Genomic DNA, 15,448 nt, shown 5'->3' with positions numbered 1-15,448 from the left:
TGTCCAGACCACTCAGGCTGGAGCTGCCCTTCAGGGTGCTGATCACAACACCCACCTTCCTATGCAACCCTTCCTGTCTACCCCGTTCCTCTGGGATTGACAGCATTGCCTGGGGGACACTGGTCCAGCGACATGGCAGGAGGGAGTGTGTGTGGGGAGCACAGTGCTGCCCCCATCCCCTCAACAGACTTATTTATGAGGTCGATGCTTCACTGCTGTGTCTCCTATTAAAACACAAACCCACATGGGGTGGATACAGGATAAAGAGAAATGTATGTCCCCTGATACATTCCCCCGTGCCTGGCTCGCAGCACATGCTAAACAAATATTTGCTGAATAAACATATGAAGAGATACACAGAGGATCTACTTACAGCCCAGGAAAGATCTCTGGGTTATCTCTAGGAACTGGTACATTTGGTCCAAATAAATGGACTTGTAAAGAAAGGCACTTCTATTCTGACTGGGCCATGTGGGCACTGGTCCCATAAGCCAGGCAGAAATCTAGTCACCAATATATGGATTTATGCTAGCTTTTAGGAAGCTTTTCACAAGAACTTTGTTTTGGAATTTGGAGAGGAATGGCTGAATTTCAAACACAGGAAGTCCCCAAAACCCAGGCCGGCACCTGAGACACAATCTGTTGGAAAAGTGACGAATTCCATGATCCTGTGATGAGATCCCTCAGTAAGAAAAACATCTAGACTATGAGAATGAGCCTCGAATCCATGTGCCTCTCCCCAGAGGAGAGCAACTTGTAAGAGCTTGAACACCCAAGTCACCCACTATTTCTTCTCCATGTGCCCCCACCATCCAGTGGGCCGTCCAGAGCAGGGACATCACCCATGTCCACCATCACAGGCTGATGAAGGAACTCACAAGCCTGGTGTTTCACCGGCCAGAGGCGCCTTGAGGCAAGGGAACCTTTGGGGCCAGGCCGTCCTGTGGCTCCCAGAAAGGTGGCAGGGAGGGGGCTGGGGGCATCGAGAAAAATGAAGTTTGTGGGTCACCAATGGATGTGAATCTTCCCTGCCCTGGTTGCAGGGGTGGGGTGACTGCAGCCTCATGCTGAGCAAGGCTGGCCAAGAGCCTCATAGCTTGGGGCCAGGATGACCGTCTGGTCCAGCTGCCATCAGTCGGGACCGGAACAAGGCCAAGCCCCCCGGAGAGAGGCTGAGTTACGGTAAATCAGATGCGATAATCACGGTAATCGCTTACATGTGGACGTGTCTCACAGTGGACGCAGCACTTGCCCAGATTCCTCCTGCTTGCTTACTCTGATCCTGGGGAGAAGACCTGTCCAGGTCGTTCCTCTCCTAAAAGCTGATGGTACGGAGCCAGCAGTGAGCTCGTCAGGGAGGGTGGTTCCACGGCCCTGGCCCCTCGTGCAGTCCCCCACCCCAGCCGCTTCCCAGCCTCTCCTCTCGGCAGCTCTTATTCATTTTGTCTTGGCAGCAGCCTCTTGTGTAACTGAAACCGCAAGAAACTTTTTGTTTGGCTTCTAACTCAGAAGAAATTCCAGTAACTTGGTTCCCGCTACTTAAAAAAAAAAAAAGCCTGGAGCCCAGCTCTGGAGAACTCAGCATTCCCTCCCACCCCCCAAAACGGAAGGACTTCTCCCCCTCCCCGCACCCTCCTGAGTCTGGGAGGTTCAAGTATCTGAGCCCGGGCCTCGTGCAGTCGCCCATGGTCCTCGCACCCGCCGGAGGCCAGGCTGGGATGGAGCCAAGCAAGTTAAGAGCTGTTGAAAGATTAGCTTGGCTGGTCTTTCCTCTCACCCGGCTATGATGCTCACTTTTGTTTTCGGCACACAGGGCCTGGAGGGCACAAATGAGATCAGCAGGCATCCAGGCCCCCTGCCTTGGAGACACACGGAGGCCACCCCCCGCCCCTGCAACCCCTCTCTACACCCCAGGCTCCATAACCAAGGCCTGCCCACATCTTCACACACAGCCACTTGCCCTGGTGAGTCAGGAAGAAGGCCCTGACTTTGGATGTTCTGGGCCCTTTCTATTTAAAGTGGGATCCCCTGGACGTTTGTTTAAGCAGCAGCACCCTGGGTGGAGAAAAGGGAATGCTCCTACACTGTTGGTAGGAATATACATTGGTGCAGCCACTATGGACAACAGTATGGAGGTTCCTTAAGAAGCTAAACAAAGAGCTACCATATGATCCTGTAGTCTCATACCTGGGCAAACACATATCTGGAGAAAATCATACTTCAAAAAGACACATTCACCCTAGGGTTAATTGCAGCCCTATTTACCATAAGCAGGACATGGAAGCAACCTAAAATATCCACCAACAGAAGAATGGATAAAGAAGATGTGGTACACATGTACAGTGGAGTATTACTCAACCCTAAAAAAGAATGAAATAATGCCATTTGCAGCAGCATGGACCTAGAGATTGTCACAGTAGGTGAAGTAAGTCAGGCAAAGAGACAAATATTACATGATATCACTTTTATGTGGAATCTAAAAAAAACAATACAAATTAACTTATTTACAAAACAGAAACAGACTCACAGACATAGAAAACAAACTTAGGGTTCCCAAAGGGGAAAGGGGAGCTATTTGGGGTTGGCGGACACACACTACTATATATAAAATAGGTAAACAAGAAGGCCCTACTGCATAGCACAGGGGACTGCATTCCATATCTTATAATCGTCTATAACGGGAAAAAATCTGAAGCTATACATCTGAAACTGATACAATATTGTAAATCAACTATATTTAAACTTACAAAAACAAAAAAGGACAAGGATTTGAAAAAATTAAAAGAGCAGCACCCTGGATCCCCGTCCTGATGCACTAGATCAGAATTTGCATTTTAACAAGAGTCCCATGCTCAGCTGGGCACGCTGCACCCACAAGAAGCAGCCCTGTGATAAGAGGACTCGCCAGGGACATTCCAACTCATCAGACACGTCAAAGCGCCTACCGTGTGCTGGGCCCCAGGTTTGGTGCAGAGACCCTGGCACACAGGCTGAGCATTCTTGGAGGTGCCCATGAACCCAGTGAAGTAGGTCCATGGCTCCCTCACGGAGGCAAAAACTCCCCCTTGTCCCAAGTCCACCTGAATCCTCAGAGCTCCACATCTGCATTTTCAACAGAACCCGAGCTGGTGGTCTGCAACCCAGACTCTCTCCATCTGCCTTCTCTTCTGTCTCCTTCCCCAGGGAAGGCTGAAAACACAGCCACCTCTCGAGCCTCCCTTGCAGGTAGCTGTTAACCAGCCCCCTGATTCTGGTAAAAAGATGAAGGAAAAACAGCCTGGTCCCTGGCCCCCACCATGCAGTGGCCAGGAGAGCCAACACTGCCTGGGAGCTTGGTCCAAGTGTAGCATCTCAGGCTCCACCCCAGATCTAAGGATCTAAATCTGTTTTAACAAGATCCCCGGCTGACACTCATATTTAATTCGAGATGTGTTCTTGTGGGGGGAGGGGACTGGGACAACCTCTGTCTCCTATTAAAAGACACGAATGTTGCTGGTACCACACCTCCCTCACCACCCCTGCCTTGAACGCAGGTGATGCAGGGTCTGCATAACCATCGGCAAGAACGAGAAAAGGAGCTGAGTACGAACAGACTGGAGTGAGGCAGCGGGAAGTGATAAAGTGTTTGGGTCCTTAGTGGCACCCGAAACTGCTGGAGCAACCTTGAGGCTGTTCCAGGCTTCCTGTGTCCTGTCACTTGAAGCTGAAGACATTCCTAATTAACATGAGCTCTAAGGTCTGAGCACGAGGAAGGTCTACCAGGACTTGGGCAGCCCCGAGAGCTGAGTCTCCTTGGAGGAGACCCTCTGGCCCTCTGCTTCTCCCTTGTGTCTGGTAGGGAAATGGGTGAGCACCCCTCTCCTGACAGCTTGCTCAGTGGGCACGGTTGGTTCTGTGGGTAAGTGGCACACCCGCTCCTCGTCCTTCTGAATGCCTGTACAGCCATGGGGAAGAAGTGGCCGTGTGACCTCCTCCTGGAGTCACCGCCCTGCCACAGGACTTTGGCTGTTTACTCAACTCTCGGTATCCTTGGAGTGTCCAGTCCCGTCTCACCCTTCATGAGGTTCCCTGGACTCTCCTGGTGGATTAGAAATCCAAGCACTAAGACGCACAAGCCAGGGATGCACTCAGGCCGGCTGGCACTTCTGAGCTCACAGGACTGTCCTTCCTGTGAAGGGACAGGACAGGAGGAGGGGGAGGAAGCAGGAGGAACTAGATAATCCCAAGGCAGCCTCCAAAGAGTGCTATTATGCCAAGTTCACGAACTTCAGAAATGTTACCCTGGATTTCCCCCTCTGTCATCTCCACCAGGAGTCTGGCTCCAGGGACAGAGGGTGACGTCTCAGCCTGCAGAGTATGGGCTGAAAGGCTCTGGGTTGGTTTTCAAATAACAATCATTATCACATGATTAGGCAAGTCAACCTAAGTTCTGCTAAAGGAAGGCAGGAGGCCGGTGGAGAAGAGGCTGGGTGGACAAAAAGGTAGGAAAGGAGAAGCAAGGAGAGCAGAGACCTGGGCTTTGACCTCCTCCCCTGGTGTCTGTGGCTCATTGGACTAATGACTTCAGAGTCACTGAAAGGACTGTGATTCATCTATACAATAGGATGCTTCTCAGCAATAAGAAGGAAAGAGTGGCAGGTACGGGCAGTAACACGGAAGACTTGTGAAAGCATCTTGTGCACTGAAAGAAGCCAGACCCCAAAGGCTGCGAACTGAATGATCCATTTATATGATGTCCTGGGAAAAGCAAAACTATAGGAATGGAAACCAGGTCAGTGGTTGCCATGTGTTAGCACAGGGAAGGGTAGCTATAAGGATGCTTCGGGGGACAAGAGAAACATTTTCTATCTTGATTGCAATAGTGGTTTTACAACTACAGAAATACGACAAGACTCATAGAGGTGAGGACTTCTGGCCAAGATGGGTTAATAAGGACCAGATCTACCCTCTTGCCATGAACACCCAAAACCAAAATAGCAAAAGTGGTTGAAACGACAGTTTTCAAGATCCTGGACATCAACCAGCAAAGGAAGAGCCCTGAGAAATGGGGAACCAACCAGGTGGACCCTGCCACTGCCCATCTGTTGCCTTGTTAGTTTTCAGACCAGAACATACACAGGGGCCCACCCGGGGGCGGTCTGGCAGATGACTGAAGAGACAGATCTGAGAGTCCAAGGAGACAAAGCTGCTGGATCTCAAAGATGGAGGAGCAGACAAGAAAGAGCCACCCTGTAGAGGGCCGCTTTGGATGGTGGACGCATGCGAGTGAGGGAGCCACCTGGGGCTGAGGGAAGAACTGTACTCACTTGCTATTACTAGGAAACAAATGACCACAACCTCAGTGGTTAAACAGCCCACCTTAATATCCCGCAGTGTCTGTGGGTCAGGAGCCCAGGCACGGCATGGCCTGACCCTCTGTGCACTGTACTCGAGGTGTCGACCTGGGTGCAGCATCATCTGGATAAGCATCTGTTCCAAGCCTGAACTGATGGAGGGCAGGATCCATCTCCCATGGCTACACGCAGCCTGGGTTCTGGAGGCCACCTTGGCACCTGGGGTCCTCTGGCATAGCCTCTGGCTTCTCCAGGCCCCTGGGGGTCCTTCTAGCTCCAAGTGGCTAAAGTAGGGTCTTACATACTGTAACTTGGTCATACCATCTGCATCTCATCATCTTTCATGTGACACAGCCTGCTCACAGAAGAGGCCTCCCATTAACCTGTCATAGTTCATCAGTTAGAAACAAGTCTCAGGTACCTCTCACCCTCAAGGGGATGGGGCAATACAAAGATCTGAACAACAGAGGCAGGGTCCTTCTGCCAAAGATCCCGCAAGAGGATTATTAAGAAGAATAATACAGCTCCCAGTACATACACAGAGCTGGGGATAATGCCTACAAACCAGACTTTAAAATCTCATGACTCATAGGGCAGAAGACCCAAGGGGTTCTGCCTAAGTCGTGGGCAGTATTCATCTTACACTAAATGCTGTACTGATTCTATCTAAAAAATTTTAAAACAAGATGAAAAAGGATCAAACTGCTTCCAAGTAGCTTAACTGAGTCCCAGTATAAACTTCAAGAATATTTATATAACTATTTTGAATTAATTGAATTCAAAAGAATTCAAAATTATCCAAGGTGAAATTTAGTGTCTTGTACTAACGCAAGAGACCAGGTAAATACAACCTGTAGTGAGGAGAAAAATCATCTAAATGGACCCAGAACCACACAGATGTTAGAATTAGCAGACAAGGATATTAAAACTGTAGCCATAACTGTATTCCATATGGTCAAAAATTTAAGCAGAGACATTAAAAACATTTCAAAGACCCAAAAAGTCCTTCTAGAGATGAAAACTACAATGCCTGAGATAAAAAATACATTGGAGAGGATTAACATTAGATTATTCATGGCAAAAAAAAAATAGTAAACTCGAAGACATAATAATAGAAACCATCCAGAATGAAAGACACATTAAAAAAAATAAAAGAGCATTGGTGAGCTGTGTGAAAATGTCAAGTAATTTAATACATGTATAATTAGAATTCCCACAGGAGTAGGGAAGTGGGAGATACAGCAATTTATAGAATTAACAGCCAAAACTTTACTGAATTTAATTTTGAAAGCATAAACTCACAGATTCAAGAAGCTCAATGAATACCAAGCATAAGAAATTTGAAAAAAAATTTACACACCAAGACACATCAAAATCGAATTGCTCAAAGCCAGTGATAAAGAGGAAACACTAAAAGTTGCCAGAGCAGAAAGACATAGTTTATCTGGAGAAACAAAGGCAAGGTTGATGGCAGATTTCTTGTTGGAAACAATGTAAGCAAGAGGGCAGTGGAACAACAGCTTTAAAATTCCTGAAAGAAGGCAAGAGTAGTGGAGTGGGTTGCCATTTCCTTCTCCAGAGGACCTTCCCAACCCAGGGATTGAACCTGGATCTCCTGCATTACAGGCAGACGCTTTACCATCTGAGCCACCAGGGAAGTCCATAAAGTTCTATACTAAGTCAAAATAGCTCTCAAAAATTAAGGTGAAAAAGCGAGACTTACTTCAAAGACAGGAAAACGAAAAGATTTCATATCCAGGAGAGCTTCAGTACGAGAACTGTTAAAGGACGTCCTTAAAGGAGAAGGCAAATGATGCAAGATGGAAAGAAATGTGGATCTACATAAATAATTAGGAGCACTAGAGGTTGAGATCAAGTTTTCCCTCAAAGGACTGCATAAAAAAGATAATAACAGTGTATTATGAATAAACATTATAAACAATGTAAATGTTTATAGCAAATGACAGCAGGAACACAAAGGCCATGAAGGGAGACATGTAAGGAGACCATTGTAAGGTTCCTATACGACATGTCAATAACACTTGAAGGTAGGCTATGGTCTCCCGCACTGTAGGCAGACGCTTTACCGTCTGAGCCACCAGGGAAGTCCAAGAACATATACAGTAAACACTAAAGCAACTGCTGAAATGACAAGACAGTGAATTTTAACTAGTAAGTCAACAATAGAGATTAAATAGAATAAAATATATGGGTATTGTTTTTTCAAAAGAAAGCAGTTAAGAAAGACAAGGGAACAAAGAACACCTGGAAAACAATAGTGAGATGATAAACTTAAATCTAACGTCACATGTTGATGATCACATTAAATAAAAATGATCTGAACACCCCAGGAAGAAGTCAGAGACCATCAGGCTAGATAAAAGAGCAAGACCCAACTATCTGCTGTTTATACAAGAAATTCATTTCAAATACAAAGACACAAATGGGTTAAACATAAAAGTATGGGAAAAGATGTACAATGCTAACATGAATTAAAAAAAAAAAAAGAAAAACTAGAGCAGCTATATTAACATCAGGAAATGCAGAGCTCGGAGCAAAAACTACACCACGGAGAAAGGTTTTTTCATAACAACAAGGGGTCAGTTCTTCCAGGGCATGTAACAATCACACTGTTTACACACCTTTAACAGAGCCTCAAAATACACAAGACAAAAAATGCTTTTTCTAAAAAAAGAAATTGGCAAACTGATTCTAAAATTCATATGGAAATGCAAAAGACCTAGAATAATCCAAACGACTTTGATAAAAGAAGAAATAAGTTACCCTTTGGGTAACTGACACACTTGATTTCAAGACTTATCATAAAGCTATAATAATCAAAACAGTGTGTTCTTGGTGTAAAGATAGGCAAACGGGTCCACGGAAGAGAACAGAGGAGCCAGAAATAAATCCACACATAGATGGAGACTGATTTCGGACAAATATGAGAGACAAGATATTTTTGTCAGATGAGACAGAACATATTTGCACAGCACATATCTAATTAACAACTAGGCTCTGGGACAGGGTGCTCAGGGCTGGTGCACTGGGATGACCCTGAGGGATGGGATGGGGAGGGTGGTGGGAGGAGGGTTCAGGATGGGGAACACATGTACACCCATGGCTGATTCATGTCAATGTATGGCAAAAATCACTACAATAGTGTAAAGTAATTAGCCTCCAATTAAAATAAATTAATTTTTTAAAAAAAAGAAAAAAAGAACTATTCTCTGGAACATACAAAGATCTCTCAAAACGCAGTATTAGGAAAACAACTCGACTGCAAAATGGACAGAAGTTATGAACAGACACTTCACCAGAGAAGATGTATGGCTTGCAGGTAAGCACAGGAAAGGTGCCCAACATCACTAGCCATTGGTGCTCAGTCATGTCTGACTCTGCGACCCTCTCCCCCAGTGGAATGCAGCACTGGTGGCTTCGCTGTCCTTCACTCTCTCCCAGAGTTTGCTCAAACTCATGTCCATTGAGCTGATGATACTGTCCAGCCATCTCATCCTCTGTTGCTCCCTTGTCCTCCTGCTCTCAACCTTTCCCAGCATCAGGGACTTTTCCAACGAGTATACTATGCTGGGGTGTAGAGGTGGGAACGTCTTCATTCCCTTATCAGCCTGGTTACAGGGACCTCAAATGTTTTCTCAATATATTCCATGGGTCCCCTTCTCCTCCTGGCCTGACCTGGGAGAAAGGCCGCTACCCAGCTGGACTGAGGCGGCCACCTTCCCACGGATAGTGTACAGAGAGCTGGCGGGTCTGTGAGCAGAAGGACCTGGGTTCCTGGATACAAGCTCCATGAGTGGGTGCAGGATCTGCAAGAAGACGGAGGCAGTGGGTCAAGGGTGGATCTGAGACTGTGGGGGCTTTGGGTTGGTGTGGAACAGGTTCGGAGCCGTCTGTGGGCTGGAGGAGAGGGTGGGGTCCTGGAGGAAGCTGGGGCAGATGGGTCCAGGGAAAATTGTGTGGGCGTGAATCTTCTGGGAGGTCATAGCCTGCAAGACACTCCCCTCTTGCAGGCTATGACCTCCCAGAAGGTCATGGCAAGGAGGGTCATGGTGAGGAGCCAGGGATGAATGCAGACACAGTGCTGTCCCGACACACAGACGGTGACACAAATAGGAAAAGGAGAGGAAAACTTGTCTTTTCTGGGCGTCCGCTGCTGCCACCTGGTAACTGGCAGGACCACGATTACACACTAAAGGCACCGCAGCAACTAATTTCCAAGCAGATCAAAATAAATCAGAAAACAAAACCTTTCTGACAGCAGAGAAATGTGGCAACGTGTTAAGAGGTAATTACAGTCTTTCCCCTTGTTTCACCGTGCTTTTTGCCACGAGTGCAGGCGCTGAATTGCAGCCGTCACTCAGGTTGAGGGGCACAAGCCAGCCGGCTGAAGGCACCGCGCTGGGGCTGGATGCGCCAGTGAGCCGGCCACCCGGGGACCCACCTTCTGACGGAGACATCGGTCCCGTGCCTGATGCTGGGCGCTGGGGAGCCTCAGCCCAGCCCAGCCCAGCCCAGAAGCCCCATGCCGGCCATCTATGGACCCTTCCCCACCTGTTGCTCCTTTAGAGTGAAACATGGCCTCTTGCTCCACCCATGGTCTGGGGCGGGGAAAGAACACAGCCTGGGAATCAGAGTCGGTTTGATCTCTGCTCCTAGTTCAGTGGCCGGGAAATGGAGCGGAGGTCCCTGGCCTTTGTCTCCCTATTTGAAAATCGGGACACACGGGTGCCTACCTTATGCAGCCGTGGTGAGAACTGGAAATCATCACCACGCTGAGATATCACCTTGCACCTGTCAGAATGGCCATCACCAAAGGAACAAAAATAACGAATGTTGGGGAGGATGCGAAGAAATGGGAACGCTCACACATGGATGGAGGGAATGTATATTGGCAGAGCCACTATAGAGAAGAGTTTAGAGATTCCTCAAAAAACTAAAAATAGAGCTACTGTATGATCCAGCAATCCCACTCCTGGGTATATATCAGAATAAAACAAAAACAATAATTTAAAAAGATACATGCACCTCAATGCTCATAGCAGTACTATTTATAATAACAAAATATGGAAATGACCTAAGTGTCCTTCAACAGATGAATGGATAAAGAAGATGTGGCACATATATACACAATGGAATATTACTCAGCCATAAAAAGGAGTGAAAATTTGTCATTTGCAACAACACGGATGGACCTGGGTGCATAATATTTAGCAAAGTAAGTCAGACTGAGAAAAACAAACACTGTATGATATCACTTCTATGTGGAATCTAAAAAAAAAACAAAACAAATGAAGGAATATAACAAAACCGGAACAGATTCACAGATATAGAGAACAAACCTGTGGTTACCAAAAGGGAGAGGGAAGGGGGAGGGACAAAACAGGGGTATGGGATTAAGAGATATAAATTACTTGCATAAAACAGAGGGGACTTCCCTGGGTTGTGGGTTCGATCCCTGGTCAGGGAACGAAGATCCCACATGCCACACGTGTGGGAAAAAATAAAATATTGTTTTATAATAACTTTAAATGGAGTAAATCTATGAAAATGTTGAATCCCTGTGTTACACACCTGAAGCTAAAATAATACTGTAAATCAGCTACACTTAAAAAAAGAAAAGAAATCATGCCTGCGAGATGCCCGCCCCTGGCAAGGGTCATCGTGTCCATCCTTACTGATCTGACAGTTTTCTCCAGGCTGCACCGAGCCCTCATGACCCCACCCTGACGAGGACTCAGGAGGTGTAGGTGGCTGGCGGGAATGAGGTCCCTCGCAGGGAGTTTGCACAAAGATGCCCCTGCCTTTTCCAAAACTGCCGCCCCTGTCACCTGGCGAGAATGCCCACAGCTTAGGAGAATCGGCAGAGACTTCACAGCTGAGCGGATGAAGCAAATGGGCTGAGGGGTGCCACCTCTAGGTGGCTGCCGGGTGTCCAGGTTAGAAATGGGGCAGACAGGGAGGACTTGTTCTGCGGGGAGGAGGAGGAGCACACGGCCTTGGAGCATCCGCCTCTGCTCACTGGTCCAGCCCCATCCAGGGCCAAGACACCTCCTGCTGCCGGAAGCCTCTGTAAACCCACATCCCTCGCGCTGGGAGTCCATCAGCACCTGCCTTCCCAGTGCTGACCGCGGTCAAGGACGGAGCCTGCACACTCGGGCTGCCCAGGCTCTGGTGCCCAGGGAGGCATCTCCTTGCCACCCGCCCACCCTGACCGCCCAGACCCGCTTTTAGTCTGGAAGCCCACCCTGCTTTGGGCTTGACCAAAAGGAGTGTCTGCAGCACCCCCCAGGCAGAGCAGGACCCATTCCAGCCGGTGTCGCTGTCCCCACCAGTTCTACCTCCTGTCCCGTCCCCAGCCACTCAGAACCTGCACAGCTCCTGCCGGGACCCAGACGAACCACAGTGGGCAGGGGGCGGGGGGTGTTCCATGAGCATTTCCACCACAGAACCCCATCTGTTGCAGCCGAAGACGGCCTCACATATTGATCACCAGCTCCCCTCTCACTGGGGAACAATGTTCTCGGGATCCTCGGGCCCTGGGACAAGACCCAGTGCTGGGGCAGGAAATCAGCCAAGGCACCAAAGCGAATGGAGAGGCTGGGCTCACCCCGGTCACTGGACAGCAGGACTTTCTTTGATTAACTCTGAACAACACCAATAACATGTAATGGTGATTATGATGATGGTTGTCATCAGAAATTCCTGGGCTCTTTGCAGGGGCCAGGTTCTATCCTAAGCTCGTATCACGCCTCAGCTCACATGACTCTTCCATCAACTCTTGGAGGTGGAGCCATCGTCCCCAGTCTGCCCAAGGTCATATGACTAGGAGGTGGCAGGGCCGGCTTCCTAGACAGGCAGGCTGGCCGCCCCCCAGGACACAGCCCCTCCCCAGGCCTTCCATCTGTGTCCGCCTTTGCTATCGCCCCCGGAGCTCAGCCCTGCCTCCTTTGCAGGTTTGTACCCTCGGTACTGCTGGGGGTATGTGTTTACCTGGCCCACGGGTACCCTGGGGAGCTCTGTGCACAGCCCTCCATGGTCTGAGCTTCCTCTGCTGAGTGACTCCAAGGAGTGTACCTTCTTCCTCCGGTTTTACTTCTGTCTGACTCCCAGATAAAGAGCAAGGCCTCCCCCGAGTTCTGAAAGAAACGCCCATGTGCCTGGGGGTCCCAGCTGATCCTGCCCCAGCCCCTCAAGGAGCTGCCTGGCTGCAAACAGAGCCAGCCTTCAGAGCCACAGCTTTCCCCACCACTTCTATCTCTTCCCATAATGTCATCATGGGCTCCTGGGTCCCCACTTCGAGCTACTGATGTTTAGATTGAGATGATCAAAAAGTCTTCTGGGTAAATAACTCTCGGCAGTTAAGCTCCGAGTTAACAGGGCAAGGTGCCATGGAGACTTTCTCCTTCCAACGGGGACAGAATCGGTGTCTACATAACACAAGCAATTTCTTGTCCAGTGTCAGTCTGACTTTGTGAATTGATTCCTCTTCACTGTGGACTTATTTGATTCAGGTCCTGGGCCCCCGTAGAACAGATAAATACTTTGTCACAATGGCTGTACCTCTGTTTCCGGGAAAGACAGAGGCCGAGGCAGCAGCCGCAGCCCCAGCCCTGCCATCTCTCAGGCGTTGGACATGCATTATAATAACCATGTATCGGGAGAAACAAGAGGTTGACAGCCTCGGAGTGGACACTCCCTGCAAATCCAGCTGCACACGTTTCTGTAACGCCAGGCTCTAGGGGGAACACTCGCTAGTGGATCCTTCCTCCGTGCTCTTGTGTGCGTGTGCATGCCAAAGCGCTTCAGTCGTGTCTGACTCTTTGCGACCCCATGGACTGGGGCCTGCCAGGCTCCTCTGTCCATGGGATTTCCCAGGCAAAAATATCGGAATGGGTTGCCATGTCCTCCTCCAGGGGATCTTCCTGATCCAGGGATCAGCCCCACATCTCTTACTTCTCCTGCATTGGCAGGTGGGTTCTTTACCACTAGCGCCACCTGGGAAGCCCCCTGTGTGTTCTAAAGAAAGTATTAAAGCACAGATGTGAATCCAGAGGAAAAGGCAATTGTGGGGTGGGGTCTGACGTCCCTGGGGAGGCCGAGGATCTGCAGCATAGAGCAGGTAAGGCTGGAGCCACACGTGGGGAGACCCAGTCTGCACCCCAAGCAGGCAGACCCATTGAAGGCTTCCTGATGAAAGACGCGCCCGGGGGATGCTGGAGTCCCTTGGTGGCCTTGGGATACCTCAGAGCCCCAGCAGGAGGCCCCGGAGCCCCAGGAGGAGGCTCTGCCCAGGAGCTGCCTGGGGAGAACTTTTATTTGCTCCTCCAGGGCTGGGTAGCGCACAGCCCACGCTCTAACCCGCACCCACTCCCAGCCCTCATGTCAGTGTCCCCAGGTGAACACGATGACTGTCCGCATCTGCAGATCAGGACACTGGGGAACTGGCACCCGGCTACTGGACGGCACCAGCAGCCCTGACCTCAGGGCCGGGCTCGAGGCCCGAAGCCTCACTGCCTCGAGGGGGAGCCTCTCCGGGGCCCCTCCCAAGGCCCGAGCTGTCTCCACGTCTGTTGTGTGCCAGAAGGAAAATACCAGCTCCAGGGCTGCGCCTTGGACTTGGACCCACAGACGTTTTTCCATTCGGGACAGAACTGGGAATGAGAAGCAAGAGCAGAGGGAAAGGAAACTTGCATTTCACCCAAATGGGCTCTGGAAGCACACACTGGATTCCACACGCCACCTGCCCAGGCGCTTCCAGCCATCCATGAGGTCAGACAGCGTCCACTGAGATGCTGTGTCCTCGGGGGTCCTCGTCGTTGTCCTGGAGAGCAGGCCCCAGGTCACCAGCCCTCGGGGGCTGGAGACCTCTCTGTCCCTGTCATCCACACCCAGTCGGGGCCTGGCCAGGGAGGGGTGGCCACAGAAAGCTGCTAAGGACTCCACGCGCCACCCCCTGACCAGGGCCACTCAGACCATATGGTCTCAGGAGGGTGGACGAGGTCAGCCGTTAGCTGGAGGACACTGCTGATTCCCCAGATCGTGCGGGGCTGCGGGGCTGGTCTTCCACCAGGGATACTGTGTCATCACCTGTCGAGAGCCTGTGGTCTCATGGAGCCAGGCTGGCCTCACTTGCTCTCGCTGGAGAGCTAGGCCATCTTGTCGGCCTCGACGTGTCCACCCTGTTCTTTAAAGTTCAGGGCACACGGGGTTGTCCTATCCCCGCCCTCAGAGAGCTAACGTTTCAGAGAAAGGCCGCGTGGGGCGCATTGCAGAGTTGTTATGGTTTATCCTACAAGCATAAGATGTGCTCATCTTGGGGACAGAATAATCTGGAAGTGGGTACCCTCTGTGAGCACCCCTTCTCAGGAAGAGCTTCCAGAGTCGGCTACATGGACTGGGCTGACATGACAAGGGGGCTCTTGCTCTCTGCTGACCCCCTCCCCTCCCTGCTCTGCTCCTGGACTGAGGCCTGTGGACCGAGTCTCCCCGACTGTAGGCTTCTGGTTAGTTTGGCCAATGAAGAAGGAAAGTGAGGTGGGGGCCCTTCTTTCCAGGCCCACCTGATGAGGTCCCAGTCCTGGGGTAGTCACACCCCTGCATGGCCAGTGTCTAGTCCACAGCGGCCCTGGGGCTCCGGGAACAGGACTTCCCCTTAGACCCAGGTGGTAATAGCCCCTCTGTTGCTGGTCCCTGTGTAAACAGCCCCTCAATGAAGCCTTTTCAGCAGAATCATTGGTGTGGTTCCATCTGCCACGGTGATGAATGATCCTTAAAGCCGAAGAAGGTTTACGGAGAAAGTAGTGCTTCAGGGGCTAGAGGTTGAGTCCATGTCCCTAACGGTGATTGGATCCACACCCATCCAAACAGGCAACCCTTCTCCCTTTCCGAATTCGCACAAGTCAGCTGGTTTCCACTGTCCGTAGGACTGTGTGTGACCTTGTATCCAGAACCCAGGGCCCTCGATTCTCTACCCCCAACCTCAGTCATGGGCTTTACTCTCTGTTGACAGAAAACAGACGGCGTCTGCAAGCTGACCGGGTACGTCTCCTCCAGCACGCACGCGGAGAGGATTCAGGCAGGCTTGGCCCGAGGAT

The 15,448-nt window shown here is 50.1% G+C and overlaps 1 protein-coding gene and 1 non-coding gene across 2 annotated transcripts in view; both read right to left on the bottom strand.

The window, feature by feature from the left end:
- Window positions 1-15,448, bottom strand: part of CACNA1C (calcium channel, voltage-dependent, L type, alpha 1C subunit) — a 396,219-nt gene that overhangs the window by 234,397 nt on the left and 146,374 nt on the right. The window lies entirely within an intron of this gene.
- On the bottom strand, window positions 6,919-6,990 carry TRNAY-GUA. The gene has a single exon. It is a non-coding gene; the product is annotated as a tRNA-Tyr (tRNA).

This window comes from Bison bison, unplaced genomic scaffold, assembly GCF_000754665.1.
Source record: "Bison bison bison isolate TAMUID 2011002044 unplaced genomic scaffold, Bison_UMD1.0 scf7180017864213, whole genome shotgun sequence".
Lineage (NCBI taxonomy): Eukaryota > Metazoa > Chordata > Mammalia > Artiodactyla > Bovidae > Bison > Bison bison.
The sequence above is the reverse complement of the archived record's forward strand: the minus strand, read 5'-3'. Positions and strand labels throughout refer to the sequence as shown.